The 18851-nt window shown below is 43.2% G+C and overlaps 1 protein-coding gene across 1 annotated transcript in view; it reads right to left on the reverse strand.

Annotated features, from left to right (window-relative positions):
* POU6F1 (POU class 6 homeobox 1) overlaps positions 1–18851 on the reverse strand; it is a 212480-nt gene that overhangs the window by 146848 nt on the left and 46781 nt on the right. Inside the window, exon 2 of the mRNA XM_077483683.1 lies at positions 7818–7914. The gene's annotated coding sequence lies outside the window, so the exon portion shown is untranslated. The remainder of the gene's footprint in view (positions 1–7817; positions 7915–18851) is intronic.

Here is an 18851-nt window from a genome sequence, read left to right on the forward strand (position 1 = left end):
GTGAAGAATCTGCCCTTAAAGTTGGCCACCCCTCCATGGTGAGCTAATTATAGGGGTCTCCTAACTAGTTCACTGTGTATGTGGGTAAAAAATATAAAAACTCATAAAAAAAGTGTTATTTGCGTAAGTCGTATTCATATTTTAACCCCCCTGCAGTCTCCTGTGCAGCTGCCAGGTTCCCAGTTATTATTTAACCCAAAGCTGAGCGATAAAGAGGAGGGATCCCTTCTCTGGGATCCTAAAGGATTGAATGAGACCAGCAATTTATGTTAAATACATACTGTAATTAGGATTTTATATAAATAGTAAAAAAAAAAAAAAAAAAGATAGTGTAGATTGCAAAAAAGTAACATGAAATTGACCGAATATGGTTTCTAGGAGAACTTCAGAAGGCAGAACAAAGGAGTACACTGCAACAAGGACCACATGTATATCGCATACTGTATACTACAGATATATTCTGTATCTTTGTAGTGGTCATTTTTGTACCCTGAAATGTATTTTGCAGCAGTGGTTTTACTCTAGCTATGACACAGTTAGGGATATTTAGATTTTTAAGATTATATTTTTTAGGACAAGCAAAATCATGAAATGCACTGACCTAATGCTGCTTTTTTCCAAATGCAGACATAGAGATAAGATGGGCAAGTGCAAGCATCAACATTTTTCTGCATTTCTGAATGCAAATAATCACAAATTTGTCAAACTTTTTTTTGAGATACTACCATATAGCAGTTAAAGAATGCAAACTTAAATATTGTGCAACACAAAAACTTATTAGGCATCAATATTGAAAGAAGGTAATAAAATAAGTAAATTTTTAAACTTTACATAATAATGTCCCTTTCCTATGAATGTTTTCAATACTGTTACTGCTGCATTCTTGCTTATCTATTCACTGGTAAAACCAGGTTATGCATCCCACTTCTGTGTTGTATGACATGTCCATGCCCATGTTGGGCATTGTTTGAAAATTAATAAAATTTATATTTGAAAAAAAAAAAAAAAAACAGGTTATGCATTAATATAGCCTAAACTTGGCCATACACAGATCGAAGTTTGGCAGGTTCAACAGTAACTGGCTGAATTTCGATTCATGTATGTTCAGTCTTGTTGTGATCTAGTGATTGACTCCTCCTAAATGCGACTGCTGACATATTTTTACTCAATCAGCATTTCGAGCCAATTGGCTGCAGTGCTGATCATCGGTGTATTCTGACAGACCAGAACAGACCCACTACCAGAATACAATAGCACAGCATGGGGATTCCTTCATTCATTTCAAACGCGTGGATGGGGGAATTGATTCTGCTATTTCTGAACAGCCAGCTGGCTTATTAAAAAAAAGAAAAAAAGATCCATCTATGACCAGTTTAAAGGAGAAGTACAGACAAAGCTCCGTTGCCAGTACTTCTTCTGTGGATCACAGGATTGCAGTTCGTTCTGCACCCCTGTAACCCATTTTAAGCAGACAACAGGCTGAAGTCAAATAGGTGCTCCAATCTTACCATCCATCTTTTGAACGCTGCCAGGGCATGCATTCCCTTGTGCTGGAGGTCGGAGACCCCACCTACTAAATCTCTGTGGTTTGCCAAGGTGAACGACATCAGAAACATGGAAGATCTTACTGCCACTCTGCGTGGGCGGGAGGAGGCCTTCCGGGAGACATGGCGACCATGGCAATACTACATCTACACGGAAGCTTACCTCCGCGAGGTTGCTCTGCATGATTAGTCCTCATAGCGTGAATTACCCTCTGGCCGGGAGGCGCCGCCACTTTCCCTCCCTGTTCCCTCCCCCATCTTTCCCACCCTGCCTTTCCGCTTTCGTTGTCCTCTTTTCTTTCCCTGAGACACCCCCAGCCCTAGGCCAGCCCATCCAGATTCTTTGCATATCCTGCCCTCTTTACTTTACTAGTTATGTCAGTCGGCTGGGCCTAGCTGGTTGTGGGACGACCCCCCTCGACAGGTTTAAGTAAATCCTTCACAGCACTACCCTGGTAGCCCAACTGGTAACAGTGGGTTGCTGGGGATGCGGTCCGATGGCTCCCCTTAGAGTAGTGCACGGTTGACCATGCTGTTTAGTTTCACCCCTATGTTTTTTTTTTTACTGAGTGCACTACCCGGGGATTGGTTGCATGTTATGTAATATTTGACGATGCTGTTATCTCATTGAATTGTATCTCATTTCCTGTCTCTGTTTTTATTTTATCTTGAATATTGTCATTTTTCTTTGAATTGTGAAACTGTCTCATTTGAAAAAGTAAATAAAGGAATTACAAAAAAAAAATAGGTGCTCCAAGCTTGAGCAAGATCATGACAATAAAGTCAGGATCTGCCCACGTGCCTGGACTGGCACGCACTCGGCACAGCCTCTCAGCAAGCCACTGAGAGCCTGAGCCGGCCGCTCCACAGTCCAGTGCTCCAATTAGGGGGCAGAGCATAGAACTGATAGTCACCAGCTCTCTGCTCAGGGAGCCCTAAGAACCGAGCGATCATGGTTACATAGTTACATAGTAGGTGAGGTTGAAAAAAGACACAAGTCCATCAAGTCCAACCTAAGTATGTCAGTATTACATTGTATATCCCTGTATGTTGCGGTCGTTCAGGTGCTTATCTAATAGTTTCTTGAAACTATCAATGCCCTCCATTGAGACCACTGCCTGTGGAAGGGAATTCCACATCCTTGCCGCTCTTATAGTAAAGAACCCTCTACGTAGTTTAAGGATAAACCTCTTTTCTTCAAATTTTAATGAGTGGCCACAAGTCTTGCTAAACTCCCTTCTGCGACAAAGTTTTATCTCTATTGTGGGGGTCACCAGTATGGTATTTGCATATTGAACTCATATCCCCTCTTAAGCGTTTCTTCTCCAGAGAGAATAAGTTCAGTGCTCGCAACCTTTCCTCAGAACTAATATCCTCCAGACCCTTTATTAGCTGTGTTGCCCTTCTTTGTATGCGCTCCATTTCCAGAACATCCTTCCTGAGGACTGGTGCCCAGAACTGAACAGCATACTCTAGGTGCAGCCGGACCAGAGTCTTGTAGAGCGGGAGAGTTAGGATTTTATCTCTGGAGTTGATCCCCTTTTTAATGCATGCCAATATTCTGTTTGCTTTGTTAGCACTAGCTTGGCACTGCATGCCATTGCTACACCTATCATCTACTAGGACCCCCAGGTCCTTTTCCATCCTAGATACATACTTAAAGAATTTCTTAGGATCTTTTTTGCTCTGCTCCCCTATGTGTCTTTCATGTTCTATCTTAGCCATCCTTATTGCACCTTTACATTTCTTGTTGCTTTCTTTATAAAGTCTGAAATCTGATGATGATCTCTCAACCTTGTATTTTTTGAAGGCCTTCTCCTTTGCTTTTATATGCATTTTTACATTGGCTTTAGGCATCCAGGACTTTCGTTTGCTCTTTTAAATTTGTTACCCAATGGGATGCATTGGCTAATGCCCTTATTTAATATGCTCTTAAAGCAATTTATGCCTTCAAGCAAGGTAAGTAGTTTAGAGAAGTTGGTTCTTTTGAAATTCAGTGTCTTTGTATTCCCCTTTTGTTTCCTATTTGTGCGATTTATACTGAAGCCAATTGACTTGTGATCGCTGTTCTCTAAATTACCCCATATTTCCACATCCGTGATCAGGTCTTTATTGTTGGTAATCAGTAGATCCAGTAAAGCTTTATCTCTAGTTGCCGCGTCTACCATCTGACCCATAAAATTGTCCTGCAAGACATTTAGGAAATGGCGAGCCTTAGATAAATGCGCGGTTCCCACCGCCCAGTCTATGTCTGGACAGTTAAAATCCCCCATTATGATAACACTTCCCATCCTTGCTGATAGTGATTGTGATAGGAGATCTGTCTCCCCTTCCTCCCTCAGGTTAGGGGGGCTATAGCATACTCCCAGTATTATTTTCCCCTTAGCTTCATCCCTTTGGAGCTCTACCCATAAGGATTCCACCTCCTCCCTAGCTCCCTTAGTGATGTCATCTCTCACATTCACTTGTACATTATTCTTGGTATATATGCATACCCCTCCCCCTTTTTTACCTTCTCTATCCTTACGATAAAGGGTATACCCTTGAATGTTTGCCTGCTAATCATGAGAGCTCTTGAACCAGGTCTCTGAAATTCCCACAAAATCCAAATCCTCCTCTTGTCTGCCAGGCTCCTGGCATTGGGGAACATGACACGTAGTTTAGACTGGTCGCATATTATCTTCTTATTGGGTGTTCCGAGACTGCAACTAGGACTTGCTACCCTCTGGAATATGTTCCACGCTGACTATCTCTACCTCTGGACCCCCCATCGCCTAGTTTAAAAACTCCACTTTTTGGCCATCTTCATTCCCAGCTGATCTGCACCCTCCTCATTTAGGTGTAGTCCGTCCCTTCTATAGTACCGTTTATCGACTAATGCCACGTACACACAACCGGAATTTTGGCCAGCAAAAGACCGCTGAGAGCTTTTCATCGGAAAATGCGACCGTGTGTATGCTCCATCGGAATTTAGCTGGCCGAATTCCTGCCAGAAAAATATTAGAGAGCATGTTCTTAATTTTTCCGACAGAAATTCCAATCGTGTGTATGCAATTCTGACACGCAAAAACTCACGCATGCTCAGATTCAACTATTGGCTACTGGGTATTGAACTTCCTTTTTCTAGTCCCGTCATACGTGTTGTACGTCACCGCGTTCTTGATGGTCGGAATTTGGTGTGACCGTGTGTAACAGCTTGAGCGAAATCCCGTTGCAATTCCGTCGGGAAAACCATCAGAGCTTTTTCCCGACCAAAATTCCAATCGTGTGTACGTGGCATGAGACCATGAGGCCCAGTCCTCCAGGAACCCAAACCCCTCCTTACTACACCAGCCACTTTTTTACTTCCCTAATCTCCCTCTGCCTTTCTGGTGTGGCTCGAAGTACCGGTAGTAGTCCTGAGAATACTACCTTGGAGGTCCTTTTCCAAAATTTAGCTCCTAAGTCCCTAAAATTGTTCTTTAGGACACTCCATCTGCCTCTGAGTTTGTCATTGGTGCCAACGTGCACCATGACAGCTGGGTCTTCCCCAGCCCTTCCCAGTAATCTGTCCACCAAATCCACGATGTGCCGAACCCGAGCGCCCAGTAGACAATATACTGTTCGGCGCTTCAGGTTATTGTTACAGATTGGCCTCTCTGTCCTTCTAAGAACTGAGTCCCCTACCTTCAGAATCTGTCTTTCCTTTCTCTTCGCTCCCCCCTACTCTCAGATATATAATACAATGATATTCCCGCTCTACCAAATGTGTGCGTTTTTTAACAATATGCTGCAACACTGAAGGAAATATCAGAACCCAGAAAATATATAAAGTGAAGGCAGTGCTGCGCAATGAACCTAACTCCCATGACTTCATCAGGGGATCCCTTGATGAAGTCATGTGACAGTGACGAACATGTGCGGCAACACGAGGCACCGGCAGGGACGTGGGTGAGCTCGCAGCTCATTTGTTATATGCCTGTTTGATACTTCTTATTGTGAGTACCTTGATTTAACTTTTACTGTTTTTGTCAATAAACATTTGGAAATACTACACTATCGTGCATCCCTCTTTACATCCCCCTATACCCCATTGTGAGGTTCAGTGGATGCGGACAAACCAGGGACAATAGGGGGACTCCGATTCCAGACTAGAGACACACACCAGTGGAGCCGGATATGCCATACTGGGAGGCTTCCAAGAAACACATTGAGATATACCCACATGCTGTTACCTTACAGCAGTAAGGTAAGGATACATCTATACATTACTCTGCACAGGAACCAGGAAGTCACCTATCATCAGCACTTTATGCCAGAGGATTGTCACCAGCACCAGCACTTTGTCATTTTATGCTGACACTGATAATATACAGCCACTTACCTACCTTGCACCTTATCTGGACACTACTTTTGCTTTCACCTATAAGAACATTCGCAGCATATACCTATATGGTGGAAACTTTTTTGTATGCTTTGATATGTTGTTTAGGATTTTACCTATTCCTTCAGGATTTATTGCAATAGTAGTGCACCTTCTTTTTGAGCACTGTTTTTTCACTTTATGTGCACACCATATGGATATATTTCCTATCACTGTTCTACGAAGAATCATTTGAGTGTTTGATATACTTTTATTATCTTATTGATACACTTTTATTGTTTAATCAGAAGAAATCGCAGGGCATGCAATTTCCTATGTATATACTTCTTTCACTGTTCTACGAAGAATCATTTGAGTGTTCGATATACTTTTATTGTCTTATTGATACACTTTTATTGCTTTATCCAAAGAAATCGCAGGGCATGCGACACGTTTTTATACTGCCTAGGACTGGATATATATTGACCTTTGAACACTGCTTATTCCCCCCCCCCCCCCCCACTCTAACTGGAGGAGTTCTTCCCCTGGCAGCTAGGAGAGTCCCTCAGCTCCAGCACTGCTGGTCGCTGACTGGTTTCGCCAATGTCACTCAATGGCACTGGCACTTCCCCCTCTATCTTTCCTGACTGTCACCTATCTATTCTTTGTTAGTACCTGCACCTCTTTGTCTCCACACGCCTTCGTGCTGGTCCCTGCCAGCACCTGCCATGTACATTCCTTGCTCTCCTTTAGTATGGAGGCACTTCTCAGTGCTGACAATTCCCCCCAGATTCAGAATAAAAAGAAAAAAATTTGCTGCGCTAAACTAAGAAAAATAAAAAATAGCTGCTGATACAATATTGTTGGAAGCAACAATAAAAAATAAAGGATAAAGGGTGTAACACAAAACAATGGTGGTAATAAACAAAATGTTCATCAAAAGCATATAAATTCTAATACATTAGTCAAAAAAATAGTCCATCAGAAATATTCGGAGGTTCATCAGGACTACTCAGAAGACTGGAGAGAAAAAAGCCATCACCAACATCCAATATAACTGACTCTTACCACCACTGCATTGGATATACACAATATAAAGATTTGCAGTTGGTCAGATCCACGCTTTAAACGGGTCACTAAGTTACAAAGATCCTTCTTCCACTGACACACCAGATGTAATCAATCCAATCTCAGCAAACAATCGGCTAAGCAGAATGCATCAAAAGGTATAGCACAGCGGCCACATATGCAGAGAACAGAAGAAACAAACCCATTGCACAGACATCTGATAAAACAATCAATTTTATTAATAGAAGTAGTATCTAAAACTCACATGTAATGAATGAAATACACAGCTTTTTTCTCTTCAGTCTTCTGAGTATTCCTGATGAACCTCCGAATATTTCGGATGGACTATTTTTTTTTATTAATGTATTAGAATTTATATGCTTTGGATGAACTTTTTGTTTATTACCACCATTGTTTAGCGCTACACCCTTTACCCTTCCCCAGATTCAGAACCTGGGCTTCCAGGGCAACAATGCGCTTACATTTTGCAGAGCAGTATTCACCCTTTATCGGATGATCAAGGAACGCATACATGCCCACAAGATGTACGAGTCGTCTCTTCACACCCGCCAGGCATCGTACCTATTAAATTTAATGAGGATTGGGGATTATACCCTGTCCAAATTACCTAACAACTAGCTTCCTGACACTAATACTCAATAAGACAATACACAGGTACTCAACAAGACAATACACAGGTACTCGCAGAACTACATGCACTCGCAGCGGTGTTTGATCACTCGATTCTCAGTGTTAGAGCAGGCAGGGGACCAATGCAACATTGTAACGATGCAGCATCCTTCTAGGTAAGTATGAATCATGAAAAAAAACACACTTCTCTTTTAAGGAACAAGTCAACTTACCTATCAAAATATCTGAATGATGTAACTTGCATATGACTTTGCAGGCACACAAGTCCTGTAACTTCCATGTCAGCTCACAGGAAAACGCATTGTACGACTACAGCAAAAAATAAGTAGCAAGAATAATAATGTTAGTAAAAGAATAAAATGTGCATACTTTTTACTGGTGAAAAGTATATAAACAAACTGGCATATATCTTGTAGACAGCAGACACTACCTGGTTGTTTCATTGTATATGTTTTATAAATGACCCTTTTTTTATTCAGAAAGTACCAACAGCAACATATGGGCATATGACAGTACACGCACCACTTTTTAACACTGCAGGCTCTTTGGGTTGGATTCTTGTCATGCAGATTCAGGCTTAGCTACCTAGTTAGTCACTATACTGGTACAAGCATGCAACAAAGGAGACCTGAGGAGTGTGCACTCCCATCCATCATGCTTGTTCCAGGTTATTGACCCACTAGGTAGATAATGAAAATAATAGCATCTGTATATTTAATGAATGGCCATTGAAATTAATGGGATTTTGCTTGTTGGGCGTTTTTCAGGCATTTTTACAAGCGTTTTATGAGCTGAAAATGCTCAGGTGTGAATGCAGCCTAAAAGGAAAAAGATAAATGGAAGAGAGGGTATAAGATAGAAGGTGAACAGCACAACTTTTGTTAGTAGCAGTAGCTGATGTTAACCTTCACAGCGCCAGGAAATAGACACTCAGGACAGTATTTGGTGACTATGAAGGAGGCACTGCAGAGAAGATTTTTACCAGTAATTGCTTTCTGCAGGTAATGGGATACACCATTACATATAAATAATGTGCTTGGTGCTGTATCTTCTTCTCGACCCCCCCAAAAAAAATAAACTTCAGCTTTAAAGTGTATTTTACACCAACATGCTATTTTCCTGATATGTGTATGTTGTATCATGTACTCCTTAAAAATATCTTGTTCTCTTTGTATTTATTCCTTGTAATCCTGTCAGTCCCCCTGATTTTGTATTTCAAAGTAAGCATGCTAGGCATAAAAAGCAAATCCTTCACAGCGTAGTCAGTTTTCTGGCTGCGCTGGGATCACAGCCTGCCTGTCTTTCTATAGTCAGTCTTGTGCAAACCCCACCCCACCCACACCTTTCCACACCTTTCCGGTAGGAAGATCAGTGTTCTGTTGTGTCTTTGCCACCTGCTGACACACCCCTTTCTGTTTCCAACCTCACCTCTCTAAGCCCCTTATGCAGCAGTAAATATAGGTTATGTGACCACTTATAAAAAAAAAAAAAAAAGTGATTAATAATGTGTGTGTGTGTATGTATATCTATCTCAATTACCTCTGATCTGTCATGTCTAGGTTCTACAAAGCAGACCTTTTCCTTTTTATTTGACTTGGACAGACTCAGACATAATCACATGTAGACTAACATGGAGCTTCCAATCAGGTCTGCCTGAAAAACTGATGGGCAGCCCTCATTGGACCAACTGTATGAAATGGCCCTTAGAGGGTTGACACATTTAACACTGACAGGATGTTTACAATGGTCAGATTTTATCTATTAATTACTGTATAACCTTTATCCCAAAAAAGGAAAGGGAAGAAAAAAACAGCCTTCAGGCCAGAAGTTTTCAAAAGGGGCATCTTCCGGTGGACAAGAAGCCCCTACGTTTTTTTTTTATATTGCGCCTGCTCAGACAGAGAGAGTCGGAGCTCACTTACTTCTTTTTCAACATGTCTGGGCAGCCTCGATCAAAGATTTTTGGGTCATCAAATCAGTCTCATCAGGTCATGCCTGGAAATTCAGCAGCCCACGCCCTCTCCGATTCATTCCCCCATCATTGCCTCTCTCGGAAGAGAAAAAACAAATTCTCCTATCCTACGCAGATTCCCTGGTGACTCAGGGCGCTGCAACACCAGTTCAAGCTGACAAAAGGTTTCAAGGGGTCTACTCACCCCTGTTCATGGTGTTGAAGAAAAACGGCTCCTGGAGGCAAGTTAGGGACCTAACCCACTTGAATTCTTTCATCTTGGAGAAGTTCAAGATGGAGACACTGCTCACGATCAGTCAAGCAATCCAGCCAGGCGATTGGCTTGTGTCTATAGACCTGAAAGACACTTACTTCCATATCCCAACAGCGCCAGAATTCAAGAAATACTTTCGCTTTGATGTTGATCAAATCCATCAGCACTGCCACTGTCTCCCCTTCGGGCTTATGACATCGCCTCGTGTGTTTTCAAAAATCTTGTTGGCTGCCGTGGCTCTGATCAGGACCAGAGGTTTTCCGTCTGTGTCATTGTCTGGGTGACCTGCTGTTGTTATCTCGGGACATGGAGCAGTTGCTAATCCACAGATCCCAGGTCATATCCACTCTACTCGAGTTTGATTGGCTACTGAACCTGGAAAAGAGCCATTTAGATCCTACGCAGTCCCTTGTATTCCTTGGAGCACAATTCAACACTCAGCCCTTGTACACACGGTCGGAGATTCCGATGGAATGTGTCCTATCGGACCGTTTTGTCGGATATTCCGACTGTGTGTGGTCTCCATCGGATTGTTTCCGTCGGAATAATCAAAAGGACCAACTTTTCCAACTTGCCGGTAAAATTTTCTGACAAAATGCTCCGATCGGAAATACTCCGATCATGTGTAGCCTACTCCGACGCACAAAGTGCCACACATGCTCAGATCAAATTCCTAGACCAAAGCTATTGGCTACTAGCCTGAACGTAGTCCCGTCGTAATGAAATAACGTCATCACGTTATGTACAATCGGATTTTCCGACAACTTAGTACGACCATTTGTATGCAACATCACTTCTGGACCTCTTACGGAATGAATCCGTCGGAATTTGGTTGTCGGAATCTCCGACCGTGTGCACAAGGGCTATCAAGAGCACCATCTCCTTACCCCTAAAAAAAATCCCAGTGATCCAGGACAGAGTTCAGCTTGCAATGTCCTCCTCATATCCGAGCCTCTCAATGCTTAAAGGACATCAGCACCATGGTGGCAACAACTCTCATGGTAAAGTGGGCTTCTTCCAGCAGTGGAACCCAGAGCTTCGGGATCACTTTATCCGAATAACCTTAACATGTGGGAAAGCCTTCCTTGGTGGTACAGAGGAACCTCCTCAATTGTCACTCCATTGCACCTGTGTCTTGGATCACCATCACAACAGATGCCAGCAACAGGGGGTGGGGCGCTCTCTGCTTGGCAGAAGTAGCCCAAGGCATATGGAGTTTTCCTTCTCAGAAGACAGTCTCCAGTGTTCTGGAACCTCAGCGTTCTGTGCCCTACAAGCCATTCACCACTTAACAGCTGGAGGCTCAGTTCTCTAAGACTGGACAACACAACGGCAGTTTCATACATCAAGAGACAAGGAGGTACTAACATTAGGAGTGTAAAACACAAAAACAGCACCATTAGCGGCGAGCTCGCAACCTGATTTCACTTTCAGTGCCTATCTGTTCCGACGCCTATGTGAGTACCTTATTGGCTGTTTTTATAATAAACACATTTTAGCCCTTACATACGTCATGATTGGGAACCTCCTTTTTTCCTTCTATTTTATATACTGCATTTGAACTGGTGCTCCGTCTCTTATTTTCATTGCCGAATTATACAAGAAGAGAGATCTATATTTATCTACTGTAGGAGCCCGGATCCTTTTGGCTGTCTATATATTATATTACAGCGGTAAGGTAAGGGACCATCTTACACAGAGGTGTAATTACACAGAAGAAACGAATCACTAGTCACTTTATATACTACCTGATCTGCAAAGCATTATTTGGAGCAGCACTTCACGGCTCAAGCTCATCTCTATATGGACATTGCTTTCTGTTATTAGCACTTTAACCACTTCACATCCCAGCTATTGTGTTAACCCCTTCTCTGCCAATGACATTTATACAGTAATCAGTGCATTTTTATAGCACTGATCGCTGTATTAATGTGAATGGTCCCAAAATAGTGTCAAAAGTGTCCGCCGCAATGTCACAGTCATGATAAAAATTGCAGATCGCCACCATTACTAGTAAAAAAAAATAATAATAATAATAAAAATGCCATGATTTTGTAAATGCTATAACTTGTATGCAAAGCAATCAATTTACGTTTATTGCGATTTTTTTTTAACAAAAATTTGTAGAAGAAGAATACATATCAGCCTAAACTGAGGAAATATATATATATATATATATATATATATATTTTTTTTTTTTTTTTTTTTTTTTAATTGGGATATTTATTTAAGCAAAAAGTAAAAAATATTATTTTTTTCAAACTGATCACTCTTTTGTTTATAGCACAAGAAATAAAAAACACAGATGTGATCAAATACCAACAAAAAAAGCTCTATTTGTGGGAAAAAATAATAAAAATATCATTTGGGTACAGTGTTGTATGATGGCGCAATTGTCATTCAAAATGCGACAGCGCTGAAAATTGGCCTGCACAGGAAGGGGGTGAAAATGCCCTGTATTGAAGTGGTTAAGATTTATTTGCAATGGTATTTATGTGTATTTTAGCAGTAGCACTTTAATATTACCATATTTGAAGATCGTATTTCACTACTGTCACCTTTATCACTTGCGCATTATATTATAATCCGTTTATAGTGGTTATATATATTTGAGTACTGAGTTATTAGCATTTAGGATTGATTCCATATGCGTTTAGCTGTATACATACTAGAGCTGCACAATTAATCATCAAGAATCGTTATTGTGATCTGGACTAAAGTGTTTCACAAATCTTTCTGTGCAGAGAATTCTCCCTGCTCTTCTGAAGCCACAGTCATCAAAAGAAAGGAAGAGAAAAACTGGGCAGTCTGCCAAGAATCAAAACATTCTTTATCAGTTGAACTTAAAGAGGAGCTGCACCTTTAAAAATAATATTAAGGCTGGGTTCACACTGCTGCGGGGGGAGATCCGGATGTGATTCGCACCGCAAATCACATCCGATCTCCGTAGCGATGCGAGTTCAGCCATACAGATAGTATGGCTGAATTCGCATCGTTCCCGCAGCAAACTCGCACGGGACCCTTTTTTTGGTCCGCAACAGAATCGGATCGCATGGGGGTTCACACCATGCGATCCGATTCCTGTGCGAGTCGGCAGATCGCACTGCGATATGCGGACGGATCTGGGGGTGTCATTAACATATCATTGACACTCCCAGCCGTCCGCATAGGGCAGTGTGAACTGCCGGCGGGAGGTGTGCGATGCGGGAAAACGCCGCGGATTCGCGGCGTTCCCGCATCGCAGCGGTGTGAACCCGGCCTAAAAGCCAGCAGCTACAAATATTGCAGCTGCTGACTTTTAATAAATTGACACTTACCTGTCCCAGGGTCCAGCGATGTCGGTGGCAGATGACGAGCAATCGCTCGTCTCTCCGCTGCCCCTGCCGCCATCCTCTGTCAGGGAATCGGGAAATGAAGCATTGCGGCTTCACTGCCCGGTTCCCTACTGCGCATGCGTGAGTCTTGCTGCGCGTCTCCACTGGTCCCCGCTGTGTCCTGGGAACTGTGTGTTTCCCAGAACACAACGGGGGGCGGGGCATCTGCAGCTAGCTGCGGCTAGTTTGTCCCGGAAGTGGGTGCAGATACCTAGATTATCCAGGTATCTGCACCCCCTCTCCCCCCTGAAAAGGTGCCAATTGTGGCACCGGAGGGGGGGAGGGATCAGATGAGCGGAACTTCCACTCCAGGGTGGAGATCTGCTTTAACTATAAACATTGCAACAATTTGTCAATGGAATAGATTTTGTGTGCAAGTGAGGAAGGTTTAACCGCTTAAACACTAAACCCTTTTCTGACATTTGTTGGTTTCAAGTTAGTCATTTTTTTTGCTAGAAAATTACTTAGAACCCCCAAACATTATATATATATATTTTTTTTTTAGTAGACACCCTAAAGAATAAAATGGTGGTTCTTTTATGCCACACTGTATTTGCACAGCAGTCTTTCAAATGCAATTTTTTGAATGAATTTAAAAAATAAAAAACAACTTTTTTTGTATAATGTGAAAGATTTTACGTCACGAGAATCGTGATCTTTTTATTCTAAGCAAAAAAATCGGGATTCTTATTTTGGCCAGAATCGTGCAGCTCTAATACATACTATCACTATTTTATTACCACCTAGAAAGCAACACCACTCATTGATTTTTTATTTAATTTTACTTTGGGTTAAGGTTGACCCACCTGGTGTTTGCTGCAACTAGTGTCCTTGTCCCTGTATATATAGGCAGCGTGGGAATTTTTTGTAATTCTACATCCATGCCGGCCCATCTACATCTGATGGTCTGGTTCTTGAGAGGGGAAGGCTGGAGGACATAGGCTGTCCAAGTAGGGCCATCTCTACAACAGGGTCTACCAGAGGATTTGGAAAAAAAATTGCAGACTACACCTCTTCCACTGCAGGGTCTTGCAATAACCCAAAGATACATGATATCCTAGGCTTCCTACAATTTGGCTTGTATCTCTCCTTGTCAGTCAGCTCACTGCGGGTCCAAGTCTCTGCAATATCTGTCTTTATGGGCGTTTCCTGTGCTAGACACCCTCTTACTCTTACTTACATCCTCTTAGCAGTTTTTCAGAGGAGCAATAAGGCTCAGACCTCAGAAAAAGCCAAGATTCTCTAAATGGGCTCTTCCCCTTGTCCTGGATGTCTTCTCATGTAGAGAGTTGGAACATGAAGATCAGTCCTCTATTAACCACTTTCAGACCGGACCAATTTGCTGGTCAAAGACCAGACCACTTTTTGCGATTCGGCACTGCGTCGCTTTAACTGACAATTGCGCGGTCGTGCGACGTGGCTCCCAAACAAAATTGCCGTCCTTTTTTTCCCACAAATAGAACTTTCTTTTGGTGGTATTTGATCACCCCTGCGGTTTTTATTTTTTGTGCTATAAACAAAAATAGAGCCATAATTTTGAAAAAAAACGCATTATTTTTTACTTTTTGTAATGATAAATATCCCCCAAAAATATATAAAAAAACATTTTTTTCCCTCAGTTTAGGCCGATACGTATTCTTCTACATATTTTTGGTAAAAAAAATCACAATAAGCGATAATTGATTGGTTTGCGCAAAAGTTATAGCGTTTACAAAATAGGGATAGTTTTATAGCATTTTTATTAATAATTTTTTATTATTTTTTTTTTACTAGTAATGGCGGCGATCTGCGATTTTTATTGTGACTGCGACATTGTGGGGGACCCATCGGACATTTTTGACACATTTTTGGGACCATTGTCATTTATACAGTAATCACTGCTATATAAATGCAGTGATTCCTGTGTAAATGACACTGGCAGTGAAAGGGTTAACCAGTGGGTGGCAGTGTAGGGGTTAAGTGTTCCTAGGGGTGTGTTACTAACTGTGGGGGGGTTGGGCTTTCATTTAGTGTACACTGATCTCTGCTCCAATCACATGGAGCAGAGATCAGCGTCACTAGTTGCTAGGCAGAATGGAAAAATGTTGTTTACACAGCATTTCCTCCATTCGGCCGCTCCGTGAGACGATCACGGGGATGCCCGTGGCGATCGAGTCCGCGGGTCCCGCGACCAGACTCACGGGGGTCCCGACCAGCGCGGGAGCGCGCCGCCGGCAGCGCGCTCCCGATGGCACGGCGGCATCGAATATTGGACGTACATGTACGCCAATATGCCTGCCTATGCCATTCTGTCGACGTACATCGTCGTGCGCTGGTCGGGAAGTGGTTAAAGAACTCTCTCTAAACATTGCCTTCCTGGTGGCTATAAAATCGGCAAGAGGGTCTCTGAAATCAGCTCTCTGGAATGCAAAGAGCCATTTCTATCCTTTTTTCCTGATCTTTTTTCCTGATCGGGTAGTTTTGATTCCTATGTTGGGTTCAAACCCAAAAGTTTTATCTGTGTTTCACGACAATCAGGAGATTGCTCTTCCAAAGTTTAGATCTACCAGAGATTCCAGTGATCATTCCCTAGATGTCGGGAAAGCTCTGAGTCAGTATCTAGAAGCTACAGCTCTGTTCCGTCAGTCTGACCATCTGTTCGTTCTTTTGCATGGGAAGAATAAGGGAATGCGTGCCTCTTCCAGATCTATCGCAGCATGGATTGTTCAGGCCATTCAGTGGGCTTACAAAGCTAAGGGCTTGGCGCCTCCAGAAGCAGTGACCACTCACTCAACTAGAAGCGCGTCTACATCATGGGTGGCTTCATATCATGTGGCCCCAGAAGTTATTTGTAAAGCAGCTTTGTGGTCTTCAATTAACACATTCATGGTGCACTACTGCATACAGCCAGCCTTGTTATGTTCTGTTAAATTTGGTTTACGTATCTTGTCTGTTGATGGTGTCAATTAAACCTTTTTTCTTTTGTCCAGCACTTTGCCCACTCGGGTGTGTATGGCTAGTTATTTCCCACACGTTGGCTGCCATGGAGTCTGTCAGGAAAATTTCTATCAAATACTTACCGTAATTTTCCTTTCCTGATGGACTCCATGGCAGTAGGAGTTCCCTCCCAGTGGCTGGAGTAGGCTCAATTATGGAACATGGCCTCTGGACCGGAACAATGATTTATGGGAGAGGGGTCCTATGAGGTATGAGGGGGTGGGATTAACCCACACATTGGCTGCCATGGAGTCCACCAGGAAAGGAAAATTATGGTAAGTATTTGATAGACATTTTTTTGCTAGAAAATTACTTTATTACTTTAGCACCGTTGTTATGGCAACGGCCGAAGCAAGACATAGCGGGGCATGGCTAGGACATCACACGTCATAAACTCAGCCTCACCGTGCCCATAATCACAGTCTTACCTTGCCCATAATGCAGTCTCACCGTGCACATAATCTCAGACTTACCACGCCCATAATCTCAGCCTCACTGTTTCCATGATGCAGCCTCACCGTGCCCATAATCGCAGCCTCGCCGTGCCCATAATCGCAGCCTCGTTGTGCTCATAATGCTGTCTCACTGTGCCCATAATCGCAGCCTTGCCATGCCTATAATGGCAGCCTCACCGTGCCCATAATGCAGCCTCACTGTAGTCAGTGCCTGTGTCTGGATTACATAGTCTGCAGGGATCTCCCGCTGTGTTTCTCTGAGCTGAGTGTGAAAATTGTGGCCATGCTGTGAGAAAAGTCCCGCCCTCCTCCTTGTTCAGCTTGTGTGATAGACAGAACACTGCGTCTTTCACATGAGCTGATCAAAGAGGAGGGGGGCGGGACTTTTCTAACAGTGCGGCCAAAGTTTTCACACTCAGCGGGAGATGCCCGCAGACTGTGTATGACATATAGTGGAGGAGGAGGGGAGCGGAGCACAGCTTGGCCCAAAGCGGCCCCAGGGCAGGCAGCCATCATTAATTTCCACAGCCCTAATTATATTATACACACACACATATACACAGTTGTGCTCATAAGTTTACATACCCTGGAAGAATTTATGATTTCTTGGCCATTTTTCAGAGAATACGAATGATAACACAAAAACTTTTCTTTCACTCATGGTTAGTGTTTGGTTGAAGCCATTTATTATCAATCAACTGTGTTTACTCTTTTTAAATCATAATGACAGCAGAAACTACCCAAATGACCGATAAAAAGTTTACATACCCTGGTGATTTTGGCCTGATAACATGCACACAATTTGACACAAAGTGGTTTGAATAGCTATTGAATGTAACTATCCTCACCTGTGATCTGTTTGCTTGTAATTAGTGTGTGTAAAAAAAGGTCATTAAGTTTCTAGACTTCTGACCGACCCTTGCATCACAGTGCTGCAATGACGTTTCTGGACTCTGAGTCATTGTGAAAGCAAAATAATTGTCAAAGGATCTGCGGGAAAAGGTAGTTAAACTGTATAAAACAGGAAAGGGACATAAAAAGATATCCAAGGAATGCAGAATGCCAATCAGCAGTGTTCAAACTCTAATCAAGAAGTGGAAAATGAGGGGTTCTGTTGAAACCAAACCATGGTCACGAAAACATGTGGTGTGGCTTTCAAGATGAAAAATAAGGAGGCACTTGAAGAAAGATAGGCTGCATGGTCGAGTCACCAGAAGAAAGCCATTACTTTCGGAAATGCCACAGAGTATCCCACTTATAATATGCCAAACAGCACAGAGACAAGCCTCAAACCTTCTGGCACAAAGTCCTTTGGAGTGATGAGACCAAAATTGAGCTTTTTGGCCACAACCATAAATGCCACATTTGAGAGGAGTTGTCACGTACCTTAAGGCAGAGCCCGGAGTGCAGGGAGTGGCTTCTCGTAGACCTCTGACTCGAGAGACACTGGTAGTGATGACAGGGGCTCGGGAGCACAGAGGGGCACAAGTGCCTGACTGGATGGTAGATGTAAGAAGCAGCAGACCGTTGATGGTGGAGGTGTATTGTAGTCCAGTAGCGGAATGCAGACAAAGGTAAGGTTCAGCAGACAGCAGAGGGATTCCTGTAGTCCGGCAACGGGATGCAAGTGATCGCAGGGTACAGCTAACAACGGGAGGGGTTCTGTAGTCCGACAGCGGATGCAGGTGCAAACGGGATACTGCGGGAAGTGGGAAGAGTCCAGTAGTCTGCAGCAAGAGGTAGAAGGCAACAAGCGCAGAGGGAGTAACAGCCGGGTATGGTGGAAGACTGGGAGGTGTCCTGTAGTACAGCAGCGGTGAACAGGCAACTTACAGATGACGGATGGTGTGACAGTCCAGGTCAGGCACAGGCGAGCAGATCAGGTACAGAAACGGAATCCAGAAGAGTAGTCGGGTACAAAGCCAAAGTCGGGGGGGCAGGCAGCAAACAGCAGAGTCGGGAACAGGCCGGGTTCAATACGGATCAGGATACGGATGCAGATTCAGGTTCAGATACAGGTTACCAGGAAACACGGGAACGCTGTTGATCAGGCAGCAAGGCAGTGAAGCAAGGATCCAGTTTAAATAGCGCTATTGGCGCCAATTGCGTCAAGCGCCCGCGCGCACGCCGCTGATCGCGGTAACGCTCCCGAAACTGCACAGAAGATCTCCTGCGACTAACGCTGCTCGGACGCCTGTGAGAAGGATCTTCCTGAC

This window comes from Lithobates pipiens, unplaced genomic scaffold (genome assembly GCF_037356315.1).
Source record: "Lithobates pipiens isolate NorthernLeopardFrog02 unplaced genomic scaffold, aLitPip1_a1.2 Scaffold_16, whole genome shotgun sequence".
In the NCBI taxonomy this organism is placed as follows: domain Eukaryota; kingdom Metazoa; phylum Chordata; class Amphibia; order Anura; family Ranidae; genus Lithobates; species Lithobates pipiens.